Genomic DNA, 20,180 nt, shown 5'->3' on the forward strand with positions numbered 1-20,180 from the left:
ATGGATAATGGGACAAGTATGCCCATTTCTGAGCTTCCTAATGTATCACATGTCATGGAAAATATTGAGACACAGTTGTTCTGTCATTTCAACATCCCATAATAAACAAAAGAATATGTTTGCCTTGTATTCAACTGCAGATGAATAGGTATGGGAGACTACACATGAGCATTGATGTAACTGCCTAGCACATCACTTCCATACCTGTGCTGGAATGATCCCAGGTGTGAGTACAACATATTGGGGCTCCTCTTTTTCATCTTGGCAGAGGGGGAAATCTATAGTTAGCAGTTTGTGAACTCAATTTATGAATGCTTATGTTTCCAACGCATTCCAAGAAGCTAAGGCTAACTGTAATTACTATCTGACCCTCTGTGTACTGTTTTCCCCCTTCCTTGCCAAAATCTTCTAAAGGGGTTGATTCTCTGAAATAGGGCCTAGTGACATCTGTGCGTTATTTGGCCTTGGGCAGAACTTTTGCTTTCCCCAAGAAAAGAGAAAAAAGATGTAATCATGTGTGATTGCTATGAGTCTGTGAATTGACTTCTGAAGATCAGAACTGTTTAAGAATGTGAGAGAAAGGTGTTAATTTTTATGAGAAATGTGATAGCACCTAATTCTAATGATATAGGCCTTCATCATGGAAGACTTGTCTATGCACTTGGTAAAGTCAATGGCTTTCTGCCTGTGAACAGAAAAGGAAAGAGATGTTGGCAAGAGTCCTTTAGGGGGAAAGGGACTATATATTTGCTTATGCTAAGTTATGGCAAAGTTCAGTTTTAGTCTGTAAATAAAGAATTATCTTCTGAAATATCATCTATTTCCTTTAGAATAAAGAAAGCCCTCTTCATAAAATAATCTAATTAAACTTCTTCAATATCTAAGCAAGTGATGTTAAAATGGAAAGTTTGTATGTATTTGGGTTCCAAGAAAAAATCAATTATATTTATTTTTCTTAATGATAGCTTTTGTCTCTGCAAAGGGAATAAGTCACTGAATGAAGCAGAACAGATTAAAAACTCATGCATTATGTTTAATTGACTTAAGAACTTAGGAAAGAACAAACATAGGCACAGACTAGAACCCAGAAATAGTAACTAGTTCTTTATATGATTGTTCATACATTTTATTTACATTTATATTTCTTTTCTATTTTCCTGTGGCAAGTGGTCTAGAAACAATGCTTTAAATATTGTGATATGCCTTGATCCAGTGCTTTATGAAGCAAATACTTGATCAAATGCTTGAACCAAAGGCTTATGAGGCTTCATATACTTAAGGGAGAGGTACAGCTACAAGCAAAACATTCAATTTTGTTTCCCTATGAAAGATAACTGTCCTTTGAATATTGTTTAGTAGCTTAAATAAACATATATATTTTAGACTATATTTTGACTTTTCAAAGAAATTATAGAACTTCAAGATCACTTGCTTCCTATTTCTCAAGGTTCTCTTTTGGTCTTCATAAAAGTTGTGAATGTTGCACTCTGACTTAACAGGTATTTAATCATTGAATTTGGGCATTTTTAAAAAAGATTTATTTATTTATTTTCAAGTCAGAGTTATATAGAGAGAGAAGGAGAGGCAGGGAAATAGAGAGGTCTTCCATCTACTGGTTCACTTCCCAACTGGCCACAACAGCCAGAGCTATGCCGATCCAAAGCCAGGAACCAGGAGCTTCTGTGTCTCTCACAGTGGTAGAGGGACCCAAGGACTTGAGCCATCTTCCACTGCTTTCCCAGGCCATAGCAGAGAGCTGGATCAGAAGTGGAACAGCCAGGACTTGAACCAGTGCCCATATGGGATGCCGGCACTGCAGGAGGCAGCTTTACCCACTATGTCACAGTGCCATCCTTGAGTTTAGACATTTTGTGGTTAATATTTTTAAAAATGTATAGCTATACTGCAGGATGATAACTTTCTTTATTCTTTCATAAAACCAATATTGGTTAGCCCATCATCTTCTTAAACTGTAACTGCCATCAAACCTACTATCATATCCATCTTTCTGTCAAAATATGAGTGAAAATCAATTGTTGCATAACTAGAAATAATCCACTCACTTTCATTTTGCTTCTTATCTGCTGATGCACCTATTCAATAGTAATTTTTCATAGTTAAATTGTGGGAAAAATTGAATGGACATTCATGGTGGAAAACTTTCCATGTGACCTTGGACAGGTTACATCACCTAGCTTGGAATCAGTCCACTCATATCCAAAATAAGAACTCCTTTCTGGATGATCTCTCAGAACTTTTCAGCTCCACAAATCCTCAATGGCTGCTAAAAACATCTCCATAAAGCAGTGGTAATTATTTTGTCAATTGATGTTCTTTTGTTATGAGGTTTACAAAATTATTATTCCTATTTGTGGGTTTTATTGGAATTCTGTTTTGGAATTTTGATTCATCAGTACTCAGAAGATATGAGCAATTCACTTTCAGAAACTAGTTTAACCACAGATACTGTGATGTTTTGGGAACGAAAAATAAGAGGTACTCCTTACTGTCAAAGAGATTATATAGTGGAGTCAGACAGTATGGAGATACATAAATAGAGGGTGGATGGGGATATGGCCAATGAAAAGATGATACAAGCAGAGGAAATGAAAAAAGCAAAATAGTGAAGATTTGATGGTATGTTACTTGTTTAAGAAAAGGCTGACTTTGTTATCATGAAAAATGACAATTTGGTATCATCTTCAGCAACTATTAGTAATGTACTCTTACACATTAGCTGACAAAAACAACTAGGTCCTCAAAAACAACTTCAAGTTGAAAATAAATATACAACACTAAGTTGATTTATTTAATGTTGTATGTATGGGAATATAATGGAAATGATAACATTAAAAGTGATAAAAGTAACTTTGTACTTTTAAAAATATTTACTTATTTGAAAGGCAATGTTATGGAGAGAGAAGGAGAGAGATCTTCTATCCACTGGTTCACTCCCAAAATGGCCATGACAGTCCAGGCTGAGCCAAACCAAAGCCAGGAGCTTAGAACCCCATCCAGGTCTCCCATGTAAGAGGCAGGGACCCAAGGACTTGGACTACCATTGTCTTCTTTCCTTGGTGCATTAGCAAGAAGCTGGATGGGAAGCAGAACAGACGAGATTAAAACTCGTGCTTACACACGATTCCACATGGTGGAAGCTTCACCAGTTGCACCAGGATGCCAGCCCCACTTGAAATTTAATACTCATTTTGAACCTATATTGTAATGCTGATCTCATCATAAGTTTTCCATGTATATATTCAACTCTGCTTTGAAAAATCAAATTCATATAGTATTCTTACTTCATAAAACCTAGTTCTCTGCTTTGGGAATTCTATTTTCTTCTCCAATACCAATGACTGCCTGCTGTTAAAAGGAAATCTCAGTGAGTCTGCCAATTAGGAGTAACTGCCTTCCTGAAAATTATCATCTGTAGAGTCAGAATTCAATTCTGAGTTTCCATGCCTTGGATGAAACAGAAGTAAGTCACTGGAGTAAGGCCTGGGGGATCTAATCATCTCTGTCATGATCCCACAACCTCCTTCCTTTCTCTTATTTCAACTTACATTGCAGCGCCATAAGAAAGGTCTTTACTGTTCTTTCTGCTCCATTACCAGAAAGAGAGAGAGAAAACTGGGTATAAATTTAATGATTTTATGTAAGATTTTATAAAGTTCTAAATAGTTGTGTGCATGCCAACAAGCACATATATTCTGTAGACACATGAAAAATATTTTAGAAGCAAATCAGAAAGAAAAACAGCTTCAATAGATTCAATTATTTAGATTAACTATAAGAGAATGTAAAATGGTAATCGAGGAGTCGAAAATCACCAGCTTTTAACAACTTCTGTTCAGTAATTTCCAATTGGAGAAGAAATCTCTCAGGTATTTCTATATCATGTTTGAAATCTTTACTTAATGTATGCTAAACTGATCTTCTGTATATAAAGAGAATCGAAAATGAATCTTGATGTGAATGGAAGGGGAGAGGGAGTGGGAAATGGGAGGGTTGCGGGTGGGAGGGGCATTATGGGGGGGAAGCCATTGTAATCCATAAGCTGTACTTTGGAAATTTATATTCATTAAATAAAAGTTTAAAAAATTAGCTGATTATGTTCTCATTTGTGGACTACATAGGCATACTACAATTTTAAATGTCCACTTTAGTATCTATAAGATTTATCTGATCAGTAGGCTAGTTTTTTTAACCAAGAAATTATAACATTAAACTGGCTGAAAAGAAAGTTGACTCTAGTTTTAAAAGAGAATTCTCAATTGCTTTTTAAAAATGTATTTACAGGGGTTGATATTGTCACGTGGTGGGTAAGACTGCCACCCAAGATGCTGGCATCCCAATGGGCACTGATTCAAGATGCTGGCATCCCATTTGGGCACTGGTTAAAGAACTGGCTGCTTTATTTTCTATACAACTCCCTGCTAGTTCACCTGGGAAACATTGGAGGATGTCCCAAGTGCCTGGGCTCCTGAATCCATGTAGGAGATCTGGAAGAAGCTCCTGGCTCCTGGATTAGGCCTGGCCCAGCCCTGACTGTTACTGCCATTTGGGGAATGACCAGTAGATGGAAGACTCTCTGTCTCTCCCTCTCTCTCTGTAACTCTTTCAAATACATAAAATAAGTCTTTAAAATGCATTAATATGTTATCCCTCTTAGTATTTTTTTTTGTTTGTTCTACTTAATACTTTTGGTTGAATACTGTAATCAATACACAATTCTTCTTAAGTGCTGAAACTTAACCGAAAAGTGATCGCTGTTAAATATAAGAGTGGGAATAAGAGAGGGAAGAGATGTGCAATTCGGGACATGCTCAAGCTGACTTACCTCAAATGGTAGAGTTAGAAACATACCAGGGGATTCCAATTCAATCCCATCAAGGTGGCATGTACCAATGCCATCTCACTAGTCCCGGTGATTAATTTCTGTTCACAATTGATCATAATGAAAGGACTAAGAGTCAAAGGGATCACATAAACAAGAATAGTGTCTGCAAATACTAGCTGATAGAATAAAAAAGGAGAAAACGATGCAACATGGGAAGTGAGATACACAGCAGACCCATAGAATGGCAGATGTCCTAAACAGCACTCTGGCCTCAGAATCAGCCCTTAAGGCATTCGGATCTGGCTGAAAAGCCCATGAGAGTATTTCAGGCATGGAAAGCCAAGACACTCTGGGGGGAAAAAAAAACCCAAATGAAAGATCTCTGTGAGTGAGATCCCAGTGGAAAGAACGGGTCATCAAAGAAGGAGGTACCTTTCTCTGAAGGGAGGAGAGAACCACTTTGACCATGGCCTTGTCTAAATATGATCAGAGTCGGTGAACTCAGGGGGCTTCCATAGCCTTGGCAGCTCATGACAAGAGCCTAGGGTGATTACTGAGGCCATAAACAAGAGTGTCAATTTGTTAAGTCAACAACAGGAGTCACTGTGCACTTACTCCTCATGTAGGATCTTTGTCCTTAGTGTGCTGTACATTGAGATTTAATGCTATAACTAGTACTCAAACAGTATTTTTCACTTTATGTTTCTGTGTGGGAGCAAACTGTTGACATCTTTACTTCATGTATGCTAAACTGATCTTCTGTATACAAAGAGAATCAAAAATGAATCTTGATGTGAATGGAAGGGGAGAGGGAGTGGGAAAGGGGAGGGTAGCGGGTGGGAGGGACGTTATTGGGGGGAAGCCATTGTAATCCATAAGCTGTACTTTGGAAATTTATATTCATTAAATAAAAGTTAAAATAAATAAATAAATAAAATGCATATCTATAATCTCAGGTAAATTCAACATTCACTGCTGGCTCACTTTCAAAATGACAAATCAAACTTCAAGTGATGATTTGTATTTCTTCTTTACTGCTAGGAAACAGTTTTAATTCTAAGAGTGGGTGCTATAGCCTTCGGTGGGAGGAAGACATTGGTGGTAAATCTGAGCAGAATGCTGCATTTCCAGAACAATTACTGGGAAATTCACATCTACAAAAGCAGAGTCAGGATGCAGTTAATTGCTGTTACTGTGGAATCCAATCAGTAGTATTGTCCAATGATCAAGAGTGAGTCACTTCTTCCCAGGCCTGAAGGTGATTAATGCATTCCTTTTATAAAGCATCTGAATTAAAGGTTCAAAGCTCTAAGAAATGGACATTGGGAATGTTTATAGTAACAAATCTTTATTTTATATATAAAATTTTAAATAATATTCAGATATTAGTCACATTAATTCTTCAGCCCTTGGATGTTGAGATAACTCTTCTCTGAAACATGTTCAAGATTCTAATCTCATCAAGAGACTCTCTTGTGTGTCTGAAAACAGGCAGACAAAATATCTAGCACAGCTTTTTCCACCTGAGCAACATTGCTCCTTCTATAATACCCAAGGTCTCAAGACAAAGATGATGTCTCACTACAATATTCTCTTCTCCATGTGGGTAGTGAACTACTGCTAGCAACTGACAGAGCTAGAACAAGGCAATAATCAAGTCCTCGTGACAGAGACAGTGTCACATGATGGATAAAGAATATCTTCTGCTTCCATCATCTTTTTCATGTTCAAAACTCTCATAGAAAAGGCACAACCCAAGCCCCTTAGCTAGGTCCAGAAGTTTCTGCATTCACAGGTGAAGGATGCATTATCACAGAGTAAATGGCCAGTAAACTCTTTCCACCGTCTGGGACAAAATTACAGAAGACCTCCTAGAATGGCTCCTTTTAAGGGCGTGATGAGAATGAATTCCCTCCTCATTCTTTGAAGTTGGAAACAGATCAGTGAGAAAGAGACAAAATTATATCTCAATAAACTAAACTACCGTCCAAAGATAAACAGAATGCAGAGCTATTTCCACAGAGAGTTTATGATCTGGAAGATGAATAAAATGTGCATATAAACTCTCAGCACAAAGTCAAATGGGGCAGTTGCAATAATGGTACAAAGTGGCAACAAATCAAATCTTATTTTCATTTATCTGTTTCCCAAAGTGTGAATTAATATGTGATTTAAGTGTATATAATACTCTAATTTCATGAAAGATCTCATATTTTACTTTTCTGTCAGGGTTTAAATAAGGAATATTTAGATTTACCAATGTTGTTAAATTGTTTCAGTTACAGTGAATGAAATTGTATACAGAAGCTTGAACCATTTAGTTAAGATTGAGATGTTGGTTGGTTTTTTTCCAATCTGAACAGGAATAGCCATTGATTCTCATGATCAATGCCTTCAGCCTAACAAGCAACCATATTCCATAAAAGAAACCATGAAGTGGTTCCATAATTGACAAAATAAAACAGATTCTGCCCACTGATAAAGTAAGATAATGGAGAATAATTAAATTTTGACCTAGGCATTTAAAACATTGGTGGGCTTTGCAATGTATAGATGAGTGAAAGGTCTATTGACAGGTGCAAGTTGTACACAACGACATGGAGGTGGAAGGGAGGTGTTTGATCATTGAAAGCAATTTGCCCCTCTACTTGTCTCACATGGCAGTGTAAATATCACAAGGGATGGTTTGTTTGCTGGTGCTACCTATGTGCCTGGCATAGCTATAGCAAATGCTTGGCAGAAGGAACATCTAAAGGTGTAGATGCCCAGAATATAGAGAGTACTTGATGCAATACTTGGAACTTTCTTGCAGTGAGTGTGACCTGGTCAGGACCCCTTAAAGTAACAAAAACAGTCCAGCCTAAACAAAAGGTGGAATTTATTTGGGTCTATTATGGACCTCAAATCAAGAAAGTTTCTGATCTTGAGAAGGAATAGGGCTGGAGACAGGAAAATCACGGGTGTCCTAGGGGATTTTTCTGGTTCTCCTTCATTATTTCTTCTTCCTCCATACCTGATTTCTGACCCCTTGTTCCAAGCTTACCTGGTCTTGACAGCTCATGGTGAGGGAAGGCTGGCCCCTTGGCTCCAGAATCACTTGTAGTGATCATCTTTTCTCCATCACCTGAGCAGACAGCTGCCCCTACTCTAGTCCTCTGTAGTCAGATAGCAGGTTCGTTCCTGGGAATCTGAAAAAGAGAGCTGTTGGGAGGACTGAGAGGGGACATTCCACAAATGGACCTTTCCCCAGGGTTGGGCATAGTGGTACAGCTGGGTGGGCCATCAGATGGAAGACACACATCCCCTGCCAAGCCTTCCAAATAAATAAATAAAACTTTGAAAATTCACCCTTTAATAGACAATTATAAGGCATTACAGTCTATGATGGGATATTCTTGCTTTGTATTTCTGTCTACCTAAACCCTAAGTAGTATTCATATTGAATATGTTACTCTTATGATTAAAAGAAATAGTGCCTGTTAGTTCACATATCTCACACTCATTTTTCATCTCTAACATTCTGGTAATTATTTATAAAATGTTGATCATCTGTCTATGCAGCTTCCTTCAACATCTCCCTGATTCCACCAGAGGCTGAGCAACATTATCTCCCAGACACTGAATAATGGCAAATCAATGTGGTTGTGCTCATTGTAAAAATATGGGGGTTTTGAGCTGGAACAGGAAGTTATGTCATGTCATTTCTTTTATAGATAAGAAGATGCACCCATGAGATGACCTCATAAGTTCGTAATTAAGAAGTAGCAAATGTTTTGTGAACATTTAAATAAAAACTACATTCCTGTCATTCCAGAACAAGGAGAGGGAGATAGACTTTTAGGTATGTAGCAAATAAAAATGGAATTTGGAACCAAGAGCCTTAGTTGCATTGCTTTGCAAGCTGTGTGGCCTTGACTAAATCTCAACAAGTCTCAGAAAGTCTCAGTATTTTCACTTGTACAATGGGACAATTATAAGTATCTGTCTTACTTTTGTGGCGTAAGGAATAGAAAAATTAAATATTGAAGTTAGTGTCACTTAAAAAATGATAAAGCACATGCAATGATTGCCGTCAATAACAAGTATGCTGGATGGCAAAGAGATAACAGCCAAGATGAAATATTTAAATGCTGCAAATGTTTCATGAAATAATATTTATGAAATCACATACAGTTAATTTTGAATTTGTGCATGCCCAAAAGTTTAGACTGATTCAGTTTTAAAGTGGTATATAACATAGAAAGTGCCTACTCTAATTTCCTAGAGTAATTCACTATTGCTTCAAAAAAAAAAAAACTTGACATACATGGCATTCATAATTCTACCTATCAGTAAAACTTAATTGGCTTCATGTAAAAAAGAGAGTCAGATCACAGGAAATAAGAATAGGAAGAAATTTTTGCTACACTTCTAATTACAGATGAAAATGAGAGACATGTAACTTTCCATTTCCACATTGGACTTGCTCCAAAGCATATGGTCATTTAGTGTTGAAGGAAAACCCACATCTTCTCACACCATTGCTGCTCACAAATAATACAAACTTGGTATTTACAGAACCTACTATTAAAATATAATATTAAAAATGAGAAAAAAAAAACTACAAGTAGCTCCCCAGAGTTAAGCCATAGATCTGTAATTAAGGACACCTAACTTTTCTGCTGGTGGAATGATAAGACAAACTTTTATGCATGAACTCTAAATCTGTAAAGTAATTATGATTCCTAATGAAATAAAGTAATGTCTCCAAGCAAAAATAACAATGAAGTTGTTGATATATTTGAAAATAGCTATAGTTAATTTTAAGCTTTTTCATATTCGAGCTTTGGGGTGCATGACAGGACAGAGCAACTGGGAATGAAGGAGAGACAAGATAAAGCCACAGTGAGAGAGCTAAAGGGAAGAAGGGAAAGAGGAGGCTGAGAGAGAAGAGGTTGAGAAAGACAAATCCAGACAGTGAAAGAATTTAACTGTTGACCACTAGATGGCGGTGGAATGTAAGGTGCTGTCCCCACTTTTTTTTTTTTTTTTTTTTTTTTTCAAACAAGCTATTTGCTGATTTGTATTAGGTACCATACAGTGAGGCGAGGATGAAGCCGAGAGGATACTGCAGAGGTCTCTGGTGCATGTGTGTATGTGTGCGCGCGTGTGTGTTTGTGTGTGTGTGTTCTGCCCCAGTGAGACTGCAGCCCTTGTAAATACTTGGTCACCTTTTGCAAGAAGGAATCGGAGTATTTGCACCAGAGGCACATTATCATCTGGTCTTTGGGAGATGCTGTTCCTCACTGCAGATGGGTAATTTTCCTTTAATCAGGTAAGCCATCTAATTGTTTCATTGCGATTTTAGGCTCATTCATTCCTGTTATTTCTTTGGAAAGGGGGTCTGTGGAAATATAGTTTGAGCAGAGCAGGAAGTCCATTTTTGTAAGTGAATTCCAATCAACTATCCCCCTCCTCCCTCTTTCCTCCTCCCCTCCCCTCCCCCCTCATCTCTCAACCTTCCACGAACTGAAATCAGGTTTATTTTGCAGTTCAGCATTTTGATATGAGATGAGATTCTTTGGCCTGAAATATCTTGGAATTTAGCCAGTTCTTGCTTTTGCTCGCTTGCTTCCTATTTAAGGTCTACTTTTGAAGCCCCCTCCTTCAATGGGGCTTTGCAACCAGACTAGCTGCTTATGAATAGAGGTCATATTGTTCCCAAGGATGGAGCAAAAATTAGAGCTCAGTGTTAACTCCACAGGAAGGAAGAAGGCATCCGGACTACTGCTGGAGCCTAGCACTGCAGGGGTGTTCAGCATCCTTGGGCAGAGACTGAGCATTAGGGAAGAAATGCCTCCTGCATTGGAAGAGGGTAGGACAATGATTTTTTTTCTCCCTAACTCCTATTGAACCACACTAAAAAAAAAAGGAGCTTAAGGGAAGTGGTGAGGAGTCCCTTTTTCCATGCAATGCCAGACAGGAAAATATTGGTTTACTTTTAACTAGACAAAGGTCACAGTCAGCAGTGATACTGCAGATGCTGCTTGCTTCCCAGTAGGAACCTTATTTCTTTTCTAAACCACTCAAAAAATATTTGTGGGTGGAGAGGAGGCTTTTCCAAATGCCTTTGTTAGCTTGGATTCCCTCCATCCTACCTGTTTGAGGTGTGTGTTTTAAGACCCTACCCCCATCGCATTTACTTCTCATATTTCATTTGTTCTCTTCAGTTACATACTGGTGACCATTCACTCCGCTTAACAGATCATTCCAAATAAGTGCTGGGCAGGTGTTTTTTCTCGTGTCCGATGAAATAATGAAGTCAAGGGAGGGTATGTTTCTGTCCATATGTGCGTGTGCCTAAATATTTCTGAAGTGCAGCAGCAAACTTGAACATTGCCAAATGCTGTTGCTGTCACACTTTTTTTTTCCCATGGATTTGCAGGTTTGCATGGTATTTCTGGTGTGCTAGTGTAGTAACAGAACATATTTCTCCAAACATCACTTCCAATCATCCCAAGAGGATTATGCCAAACAGAAATAGGAAAATTCCATGCTGAGACTGGTGGTTCCTGCTTTCTTTCCTCCAGCCCAAAGCAGGGGGTAGCTTACCTTTCTCATTTGCTGCAAGATGTGGCACGCCAGGGTGATGCAACTTGGAGCTCCTGCACGTCCGCTGGGTGGCTGACACTTTTCTTTCCCTCAGCTGTGCATTTCAGAAGCAGAATAACTGTGGTGAAAAACTCCTTGGAAGCTCTGCTTTGTGGTGGTTGCTATCATAATGGCTCTTAAACGCTGCATCTCTCTTCTAGGAGGAGTGCTGTAGCTCAGGCCTCCCTTCACAGAGCTCCTTGAAGAGATTTTTAGATGGTGTCTATTTTGGGAACATAATGTGTAGACAGGAATGGATGGCCACAGAGATTTACGGGAAAACAATTTCGTGGAGAGGGTGAGGTAACATTATAAACCACTAGAACAGAGCCCAAGTGGCTGGTTATATCACATGAACCTAGAAATGGAATTAGTTTTCATTAAACTCGGGGCAACTCATCTGTGTGGCTTTTCTTCTCTCTCCTTCACAGTTGTTTATCTGTTTTTCTCGAATATCTATTTAGGAGGCCAATATATCCTGAGTGCACGTCCTGGTAAAAATAACACATCGAATTTTATGCCAATAATAATAGTGTCCATTTACAGGGCTTTCCTCTTGCTGGGAAATTGGCTATCTGGAGACTCATTTATTTTGGCAATTTCCCTTTAAGAGATGGCAGAGAGAGCTTCTCAATCTATGGGGCAGAGGGTGAGAAGTACAATTGGAGACCTAATTAATTATATAGTATCCAAGAAGGCACTGGAGATCTCAACCAAGAGTCTACTTTACCAACCAGAGGGACCTGAGGCAAACACATAGACTGCAGACCCAAAGTACTCTATCCTCTCCAGTGCAGCAGATAAGAACTCCAGAATCTCATGCAGGAGTCCAGTAAGAAACACTCCTTGATTGATTAGAGAGCACTGTCAGGGAATCAGAGGGAAAATGTACATTGTGCTCTCCAGTGTTGACAAAGCAGGGAAGATTGGGGCTCGTTTGGTCTTACCTCTAGGAAGCCACAGACAGGGCAGTTCTCTGGGGGTTATGTTGATATGAACTTGACACATGAGAGCATCCTCCAAAATGTAGCCGGCAGACCAGTGCAAGGGTTGCCTTCTTCCTGGATGGTTGGAGACTTTGAACTCAACACCTCTTCCTTATACTTGCCAAAAGCATGATCTCTCCCAGCTTGGAAGGGGGAGGGTGAGAGAGAGAGAGTTGAGGGGAGGGGGTAGGGAAAAGGGGAGAGAGAGAAAATGAATCAATATTGGGAGGTCCCCTAATGGTCACCCTCACTGTCTATGAGGCTGTGATCAGTGAAATAATCACTTCTCTTTAAAATTCCTATTAATCAATTCAGCATAGTTTATATCTCAGTTTAGATTAAGCTGTTTCAGGGTAGTGATAGGGAAGACATTTCTTCTTGGTTCAACTGTACTCAGAAACAAAATTACACAAAATTTCCCCAAATTGCCCTGAACTCTGCTTTTCCAACTTTTTTCTTTTGTCTATTGTCTATAAACCTAGATTCACATGTCCTGTTTTGTTTAACAAAAACACAGAGCACTTACTCTCTGCCATTTATTCCTACGATGTTGGTACCATTGTTAATTTTACAGAATGAGGAAACCAAGGCACCTTGAGATAGTTAACTTGCCTGATGTTATACAGTGAGAAGAGTGGGGAGGCCCAGGACCTCTGATCTTGACCGTTCCTTTCCATCTGTGCGATGGAAGAGCTACAGGTCAGCCCAGATAGTTTTGCAGCAGACACAGCGGCTGCAATTCATTGCTTTCTTGCACATCAAAATTTCAAACGTTTATTTTGTTTAGAATAATTTTGCAAATAGGCTCAGTTTGCTCACTGAAAAAAAGAAATTGGTGTCTTCCTTTACTATTGGAGAGTCCCTATACTAGATGCCATATATATGATGAATAAAACAAAAACCTTGCCTACATGGTACTTTGGGTATAGTGACAATGGCAGGTAGAGTGCATAAATCCATGTGTTAAGTAATACCAGTAAATACTCATTGAAGAAAATTAGCCCACAATAAGAAGAAGACAATGAGGATGAGAGGAGCATTCAGAGAGAAGATGATTTTACAAAAATAATTTTAAGGAGAAAATGTTTTTAAAACAAAAATCTGGCCGGCGCCGCGGCTCACTAGGCTAATCCTCCGCCTAGCGGCGCCGGCACACCGGGTTCTAGTCCCGGTCGGGGCGCCGGATTCTGTCCCGGTTGCTCCTCTTCCAGGCCAGCCCTCTGCTGTGGTCAGGGAATGCAGTGGAGGATGGCACAGGTGCTTGGGCCCTGCACCCGCATGGGAGACCAGGAAAAGCACCTGGCTCCTGGCTCCTGCCATCGGATCAGCGCGGTGCGCCGGCCGCAGCGCGCCGGCCGCGGCGGCCATTGGAGGGTGAACCAACGGCAAAGGAAGACCTTTCTCTCTGTCTCTCTCTCACTGTCCACTCTGCCTGTCAAAAAAAAAAAAAAAAAAAAAATCTAAATGAGATGAGGGACCAATCAGTCTTAGGGTAGAGAAGAGCCTTTGAGGCGGAGGGAAGAGAGAAGGCACAAAGTCTGCAAGGCATACAGTACTTAACCCAAGGAAGGGTGCCTGCCTGCTGAGAGATCTCTGAGTCCAGGAAACGGAAGGAGCTGGGCCCTAACAGGTGGCTACCCAAGAATATGGAATCTTGGTGGTTGGGCTAAGTTCTAATTGCCTTTGTTTTTTATGAAAAACAAACAACAAGCCTAGGTGGTATGTTGAGAAAATATAAGTCTTATATTTAGTGTTAAGAAGATACTAGGTTTACAAGAAAAAACTTAAACCACTTACATTCACACAGAAAATAATTAACAATTTGTAAATTTCTTTGAGAAATACTATAGTTTCTAGAACATTGTGAAATTAGCTCAAAAACTGTTGAAAAGACACTATTTAGTGAAAAAAGATCTCTTTGAATGAGATTATTGGTTAGAATGACTTAAAAAACTATCAGTAAAATGTAACCCCAAGTCACCCAGGCAGTCTTTCTTGCATTTCAGCATGTTCCCATTGAAATAACTACATGGGAGAGGTCCAGGCAGGAAGAGAACTTTAGGATAGAAAGAAGGGTTTTACTCCTATAATGGCCAGGACACAGAAGCTACTGAGAGGTGTTTGAACACACCATTATTTGCAAATGAGTGCCTATGAATATGACCTCAAAAAATTTGGTAAAATATTTTTGGTAAAACTTTATTGTTATAGCTTTATTCCTTCAAAACTCACATTCTAGCTGCTTACCGCCTTGTATTTTCTACTTGCTCCACCCCCCTTCCCTTTAGACATTGTTGTTCTCAAGAAGCATGCATAAGCTTTCCTTTTAACTTAGCCTGAGCCTTGTGATGGTGAAAAGTTCTTCCCTCTCATCCTGTTTCTCCTTTGGTGCTCTATTTACAACATGGGCTTTAATTTTGATAAAGTGTCTACATCTGTCAGCTTTTTCTTTTGTCACTTTGCTTTTATTGTCAAACATAAGAAGTCACTAACTAACCTGAGGTCATGAAAAATGTATTCCTGTTTCATTCCCTTCAGTCATTACAGCTTTGGTTCTCACATTTAAGTCTGTCATCCACTTGGAGTGATGTTTTTGTATATAATTTGAGGCAAAAGCCAGCTTCATTCTCTTACTTATTGATAAGTAGTTGTTCCAGCATCATTTGTTGAAAAAAACTATTCTTTCCTCATTGAATTTTCTTAGTAATTTTGTTAACCATGTGTCTATGATTTTGACATCTATTATTCCTTATATTTATTTTGGTATTACCTATTTCTTAGCAATACATTTTTAAAGAAAACATCAGTGAGATTCTTCCTTCTTGAGAACCCTAATAAATATAAAGTGTGAGAGAACTTTCCCATATACCCATAAATGTTAAACACTCTTTTAGTCCTAGTTTATGTCAATTTTCTCACTATTATTGAGAATATGTTCATTTATGACTCCACTGGAAATAAAGGAGATAATGACTGCATTTTGGTTATGAGCTAATAGTTTTTAAAGATTTATTTTTATTTATTTGAAAGATAGAAAAAAAGAAAGGGAGAGAGAGGGAGGATATGAATTTTCTACCCACTGGTTCACTCCCCAAATGGTCAAAATGGCCAGGGATGGGTCAGGCTGAAGCCAGGAGCGAGGAGATTCATCTGGGTCTCCGACATGGATGCAAGAGCCAAGGGACTTGGAGTATCCTCTGCTGCTTTCCCAGGCACACCAACAGAACCTGGGGCTCAAACAGGCACCCATGTGGGACACCGGCATCACAGGCCATGGCCTAACCTGCTATGCCACAATGCCAGCCCTGAGATAGTAGTTCTATAGAAAGACTATTAGTTATTTCCAAAAATCTCTACTACATTGCACATGCTCTTTTGAACTTATACAAACATGCTTGTGTTTCACAAATACCATTAGTGAACTATTGAACCTGAGGTTGAGGGGTGGTCGTCGTAGCTGCCTTGGGTTGTGAGGCTTTCACAGCAGAAGTTCCTTTCTCATTTTTCTGTAGACTGAGAGTCTGTGAGCTCAGTGTGGGTCAGTGTGCTTTCTTCTGAGACCCTTCACTATGGCCTATTGGTGTTCTCATCACTGTGTCCTTGTGAAAATGTATCCCTGAGATATCCTTTTGAGTTCAAATTTCTCACTCTCATAAGGACATCAATCATACTACATGGGAACCCATGATAAAGGCCTCCTTTAAATTAATTACCTCGTTGAAGGCCTTATCTCCAAACACAGCAGAATTCCGAGGAACTGAGGGTTAACCCTTCAACATACCAATTTTGAGGAAGACACAACAGAACTTTATAGTTGTCTTTGGCCGCACTTATGATTAAAATGATAAACAAAAATCTGTCATTTTAATTTTTGATTAACTTGTTCTAGAAATGGATTTTGGGTATTCATATCCACTTCCCATTGAATACCAAGAAGTTGTCTGCATATGGCTTAATATTTTAATATTTTGATAAACGAATTAATTAGGTCTTTCTTTAAAGAAGCATGATGAATGACAAAGTGGACAGAAGCAAAGTCATGGTAACTTTGGTTCCAATGCTGTGACCATAATGTAATGTGTACACCCATGCTGTATGATAAGAATTAACATGCTTATTTGTTTCAGTGACAAAAAGTAACAAAAGGGCCATAAAAACTGGGAATCATGGAGAATTTATGTGCAAAGAATCTCAAAGTGATTAAATAATTGAAACTGAACCAAGTTAGTTTAAGTATAAAAGTAATGACTTGGAAAGATATGGTTCACAGAGTTTTGGGGTAACTGAAATCTAGCCTGGAAGTGATAGGAGCAAAGAAATCTGTGACAGCAGGGAGCTGAAATATTTTTATGTGGTTTCTGTAAGGTGCTGTTATCTGCTAGGAGGAATCAGGTTGAAAGTTATCAGGTTGCTTTTTTTTTTTTATTTGACATTCATGGCTAACACTGAAATTCCAGGGCCTGAGCATCTGCTTAGTCAAGTTTGAGCTACAAAACTGATCCTTCTATGTATTGTTTTGCATATAGGAAAAGTGATTCCACTCAAAGAAAATTGCAAACTAAAAATAATCTACATGTAATACCTTTGGAGAATGGTTAAATGAGTCATGGTCTGGGGCAATCGTTCAGTCTACTGGTTAAGACAGGGGCATCTCACAGTAGAATACCTGAGTTTGCTTCCTCCAGCTCCTGGTTCCTGCTTCCTGCTAGTGCAGGTCCTGGGATGCAAGGATAATGGTTCAAGTAATTGGGTTCCTGAAACTCACATGGAAGACATGGATTAAATAATTCCTGCTCTTGAGTTTTGGTTCTAGCCATGGACTGTTGTGGGCATTCGGAGAGAATTTGGCTCTGTCTCCCTTTCTCTTTGTTTGTCTACTTCTGAAATAAATTCAATTTTTTGAAAAAATATCATGAACTATTCAAACAATGAGAAAGTGTAGTGTCATTAAAGTATCATTTCAAATAATATTTAATTTTACAAAAATTGCTTAGGATATGATAGGACATTAAAAAGGACCATATAAACATGTATATCTACTATGTTCCTAATTCTGAAAACAAAAACATGATTTGTCTACAAAAAAAGAAGAGAAATGAATTATTTAGTTTGAAAAGGATTTCTTTTTCTTCTTCACAAATTTTGTTTTAAAAAAATAGAATATTTTTTCCTATTTTTTCTTATAACAAAACTAATAATTCTCATTACACAAAATACATTGGGAGCACAAAATAGGAAAGATGATAAGGTAACAGAATTCTATACAACAAAATTATCAATATTAGTCAAATGCTTTGTTTTTTTTTTTTTTGGTGTGTATGTATAAAAACAATCTCTAAAATAAACGTGTGTTGCTTTAAAAGTTAGAGTAGATGTGGAAATTTGGTGCAATGCTTAAGAAGCAACTTGGGACATCTCCATCTAGTATTGCAAAACCTGGGATTCAGCCCTGATTCTGCTTCTGATTCTAGTTTCTCGCTCATGTGCACCCAGGGAGGCAGCAGGTATTGATTCCCACTTCTTGGGTCCTTGCAGGTGGGACCTTTCCTGGCTTTGGGCTGGTCCCAGCTGTTATGGGCAGTGGGGAGTGAACCAGTAGATGTGAACTCTCTATCCCTCTCTTCGTATAAAATAAATAGCATAAACTTTGAAAAAAAATTAAACTGGGTATATCTATTCTTCTAAAAACATATTCATCATATTCATATTCACTAACCACAATAGTAAACTCAGTGTACAGTTATTGAGAAAAAAGTTGAATGCTTAAATATTCCTCCCCCCTGGAATATGAAAAATATTAGGGCTAAAACCTTCAATAATAAATGCACAACATTTTGATAATTTATAAAAACAGAAAAGCTTTGGGAGGGAGTCTTAGCCAAAATTGGGTTTGAATTTTCAGTTATTATGAAAGTTGTGTTATATGGTATCCTAACTGCTCTCTTTAGAATTCAGCAACACTTGACAATAATTATTTTGTGTTACGGAGTGCCTGTATTTTGCAATGGATTGTTTTCATAAATATCGACATTTGTGAAATTGAGATTACTATAAAATAAACAGATAAAAATCACTTGCAAATATTGACACAGTATCTTTATAAAGTTTCAAACTGCCTAAAATCAAGTTAAACAAATTGGCAAAATCAAGTTATAAGATTATCAAAGGTTGACAAGAATAAGTGAACAGTATATGTGATTGAGTCAGAGGTGGCAGGGTGGCAGGTAATTACTAGGATATGTTGCATTTGGAAATGTGAAGTTAGTTATGTTAAAAGTAAGAATTTTGTGTGAGTAGGAATAGATTATGAATGATATAACAGATAAAAATATCTAGATTATTTTTAAAGAAATATGAATAATTTAAAAATTAAAGAAAATTGAATAAAGAAATGAAAGCAGTGCTCAGAGTTTTCAATTATATATTCACAAAAGAGAGAAATTAAGAAAATTCTGTCACATAAATATTTCAAGCTAAGAAATTCAGTGGATTTGAAAATCCTGGAAAGAGTTACTTTGAGACTGGACAAATGTTACTAGGCAGCAGTTTGGATATTATCCTGGAATGTGATATGCCATTAAAAAAGTCTAGTGGTGTTTTGAGCTGTGTATCTCAGTGTGTTGGTATAAAAACAGAACAATAGAGTTTCCAGATCTAGAATGTCATAATTTCTATACTTTCTGGACCCTGACATTTCAGGTTTCAGATGGTTTGAAGAATCTGAAAGATTGTATATCCATATTTAAGAAATTTCAGGAGTAATCAACATGTATGAATGAATGAAACAGTGCCTTTTGAGGAAGTTTCAAAAAGCAAGTTTAAACACAGGTAGGAAGAATCTAAATAGAAATCAGTAAGCAAAGGAAAAGAAAGTAGGACATTGTCTTTATAGAACTCTGGAAAAAGAGAGTGGAAAGCCAATTGCCTATGGGCAATTCCTATTTTATTCTCCCTTATTCTCATATTCTTTCCTCTCTTGGCATTTTGTTTTACCCTCTATTTTTGCATAATCTTCATTTCTAACTTTTCCTCCACTCAGTGAGTTATCTAAATATATCTGCATTGTGATCTTTTTAGAACACTCATAGTCTTTGATGTGTACAAAATTTAATCCAGAAACTAGAAAATTATTGTGATTTTAACAGTTTTTTTCAAAGTATGGTCCACAAAATCTCATGTATACCCTTGAGAATATTTAGGGAGTCCATCAGGTCAAAATTAATTACATAATATAAAAAATTACCTTTTTCATTGTGCTGTTTTTTGTACGTATGATATAAAAACAATTGAAACTCCTAACTTTAACACACACAAAACAGTGACACTAAACTATACTGGTAGGCAATGTATTCTTCACTATATTTCACTTCCAGGAAAAACAGATGAGTAAAAAAATAAGAAAGAAATAAATAAAATGGAAGTTCAGTTACACTAAAGAAATATCTTCGATGAAACAGGAAAAATTAAATTGATTTCATCTATACCCTCAAGTATACATATTTTTTAATATTTTGCATGCAGAAATAGAAAGTATGGATGAAAGGCATCTGCCACACAGTAAAATACAATGATGATTATGTAAAAAAAAAATGTATCAGTACAGTTGCTTGGAGTGCAAGCTGAACTCCCTGCATTTCCATAGAACATTATTCTTACTTGAAAGAAAGTACAATTGTGACAAAACAGACTTAGGTGATGAACAAATAACTTCCTGAAAATGA

The 20,180-nt window shown here is 37.7% G+C and overlaps 1 protein-coding gene across 4 annotated transcripts in view; it reads left to right on the forward strand.

The window, feature by feature from the left end:
- LOC100009591 (sodium channel protein type 1 subunit alpha) overlaps positions 1–20,180 on the forward strand; it is a 161,377-nt gene that overhangs the window by 15,529 nt on the left and 125,668 nt on the right. For 2 of the 4 annotated variants that reach the window (XM_051848546.2, XM_051848548.2), the window contains exon 1: positions 9,903–10,157. The exons of 1 other annotated variant lie outside the window; for it this stretch is intronic. The gene's annotated coding sequence lies outside the window, so the exon portion shown is untranslated. Of the gene's footprint in view, positions 1–9,902; positions 10,158–10,586; positions 10,698–20,180 lie in introns of those variants that run through there. One more of the 4 variants, XM_070070737.1, reaches the window with a different exon arrangement.

This window comes from Oryctolagus cuniculus, chromosome 3 (assembly GCF_964237555.1).
Source record: "Oryctolagus cuniculus chromosome 3, mOryCun1.1, whole genome shotgun sequence".
Lineage (NCBI taxonomy): Eukaryota > Metazoa > Chordata > Mammalia > Lagomorpha > Leporidae > Oryctolagus > Oryctolagus cuniculus.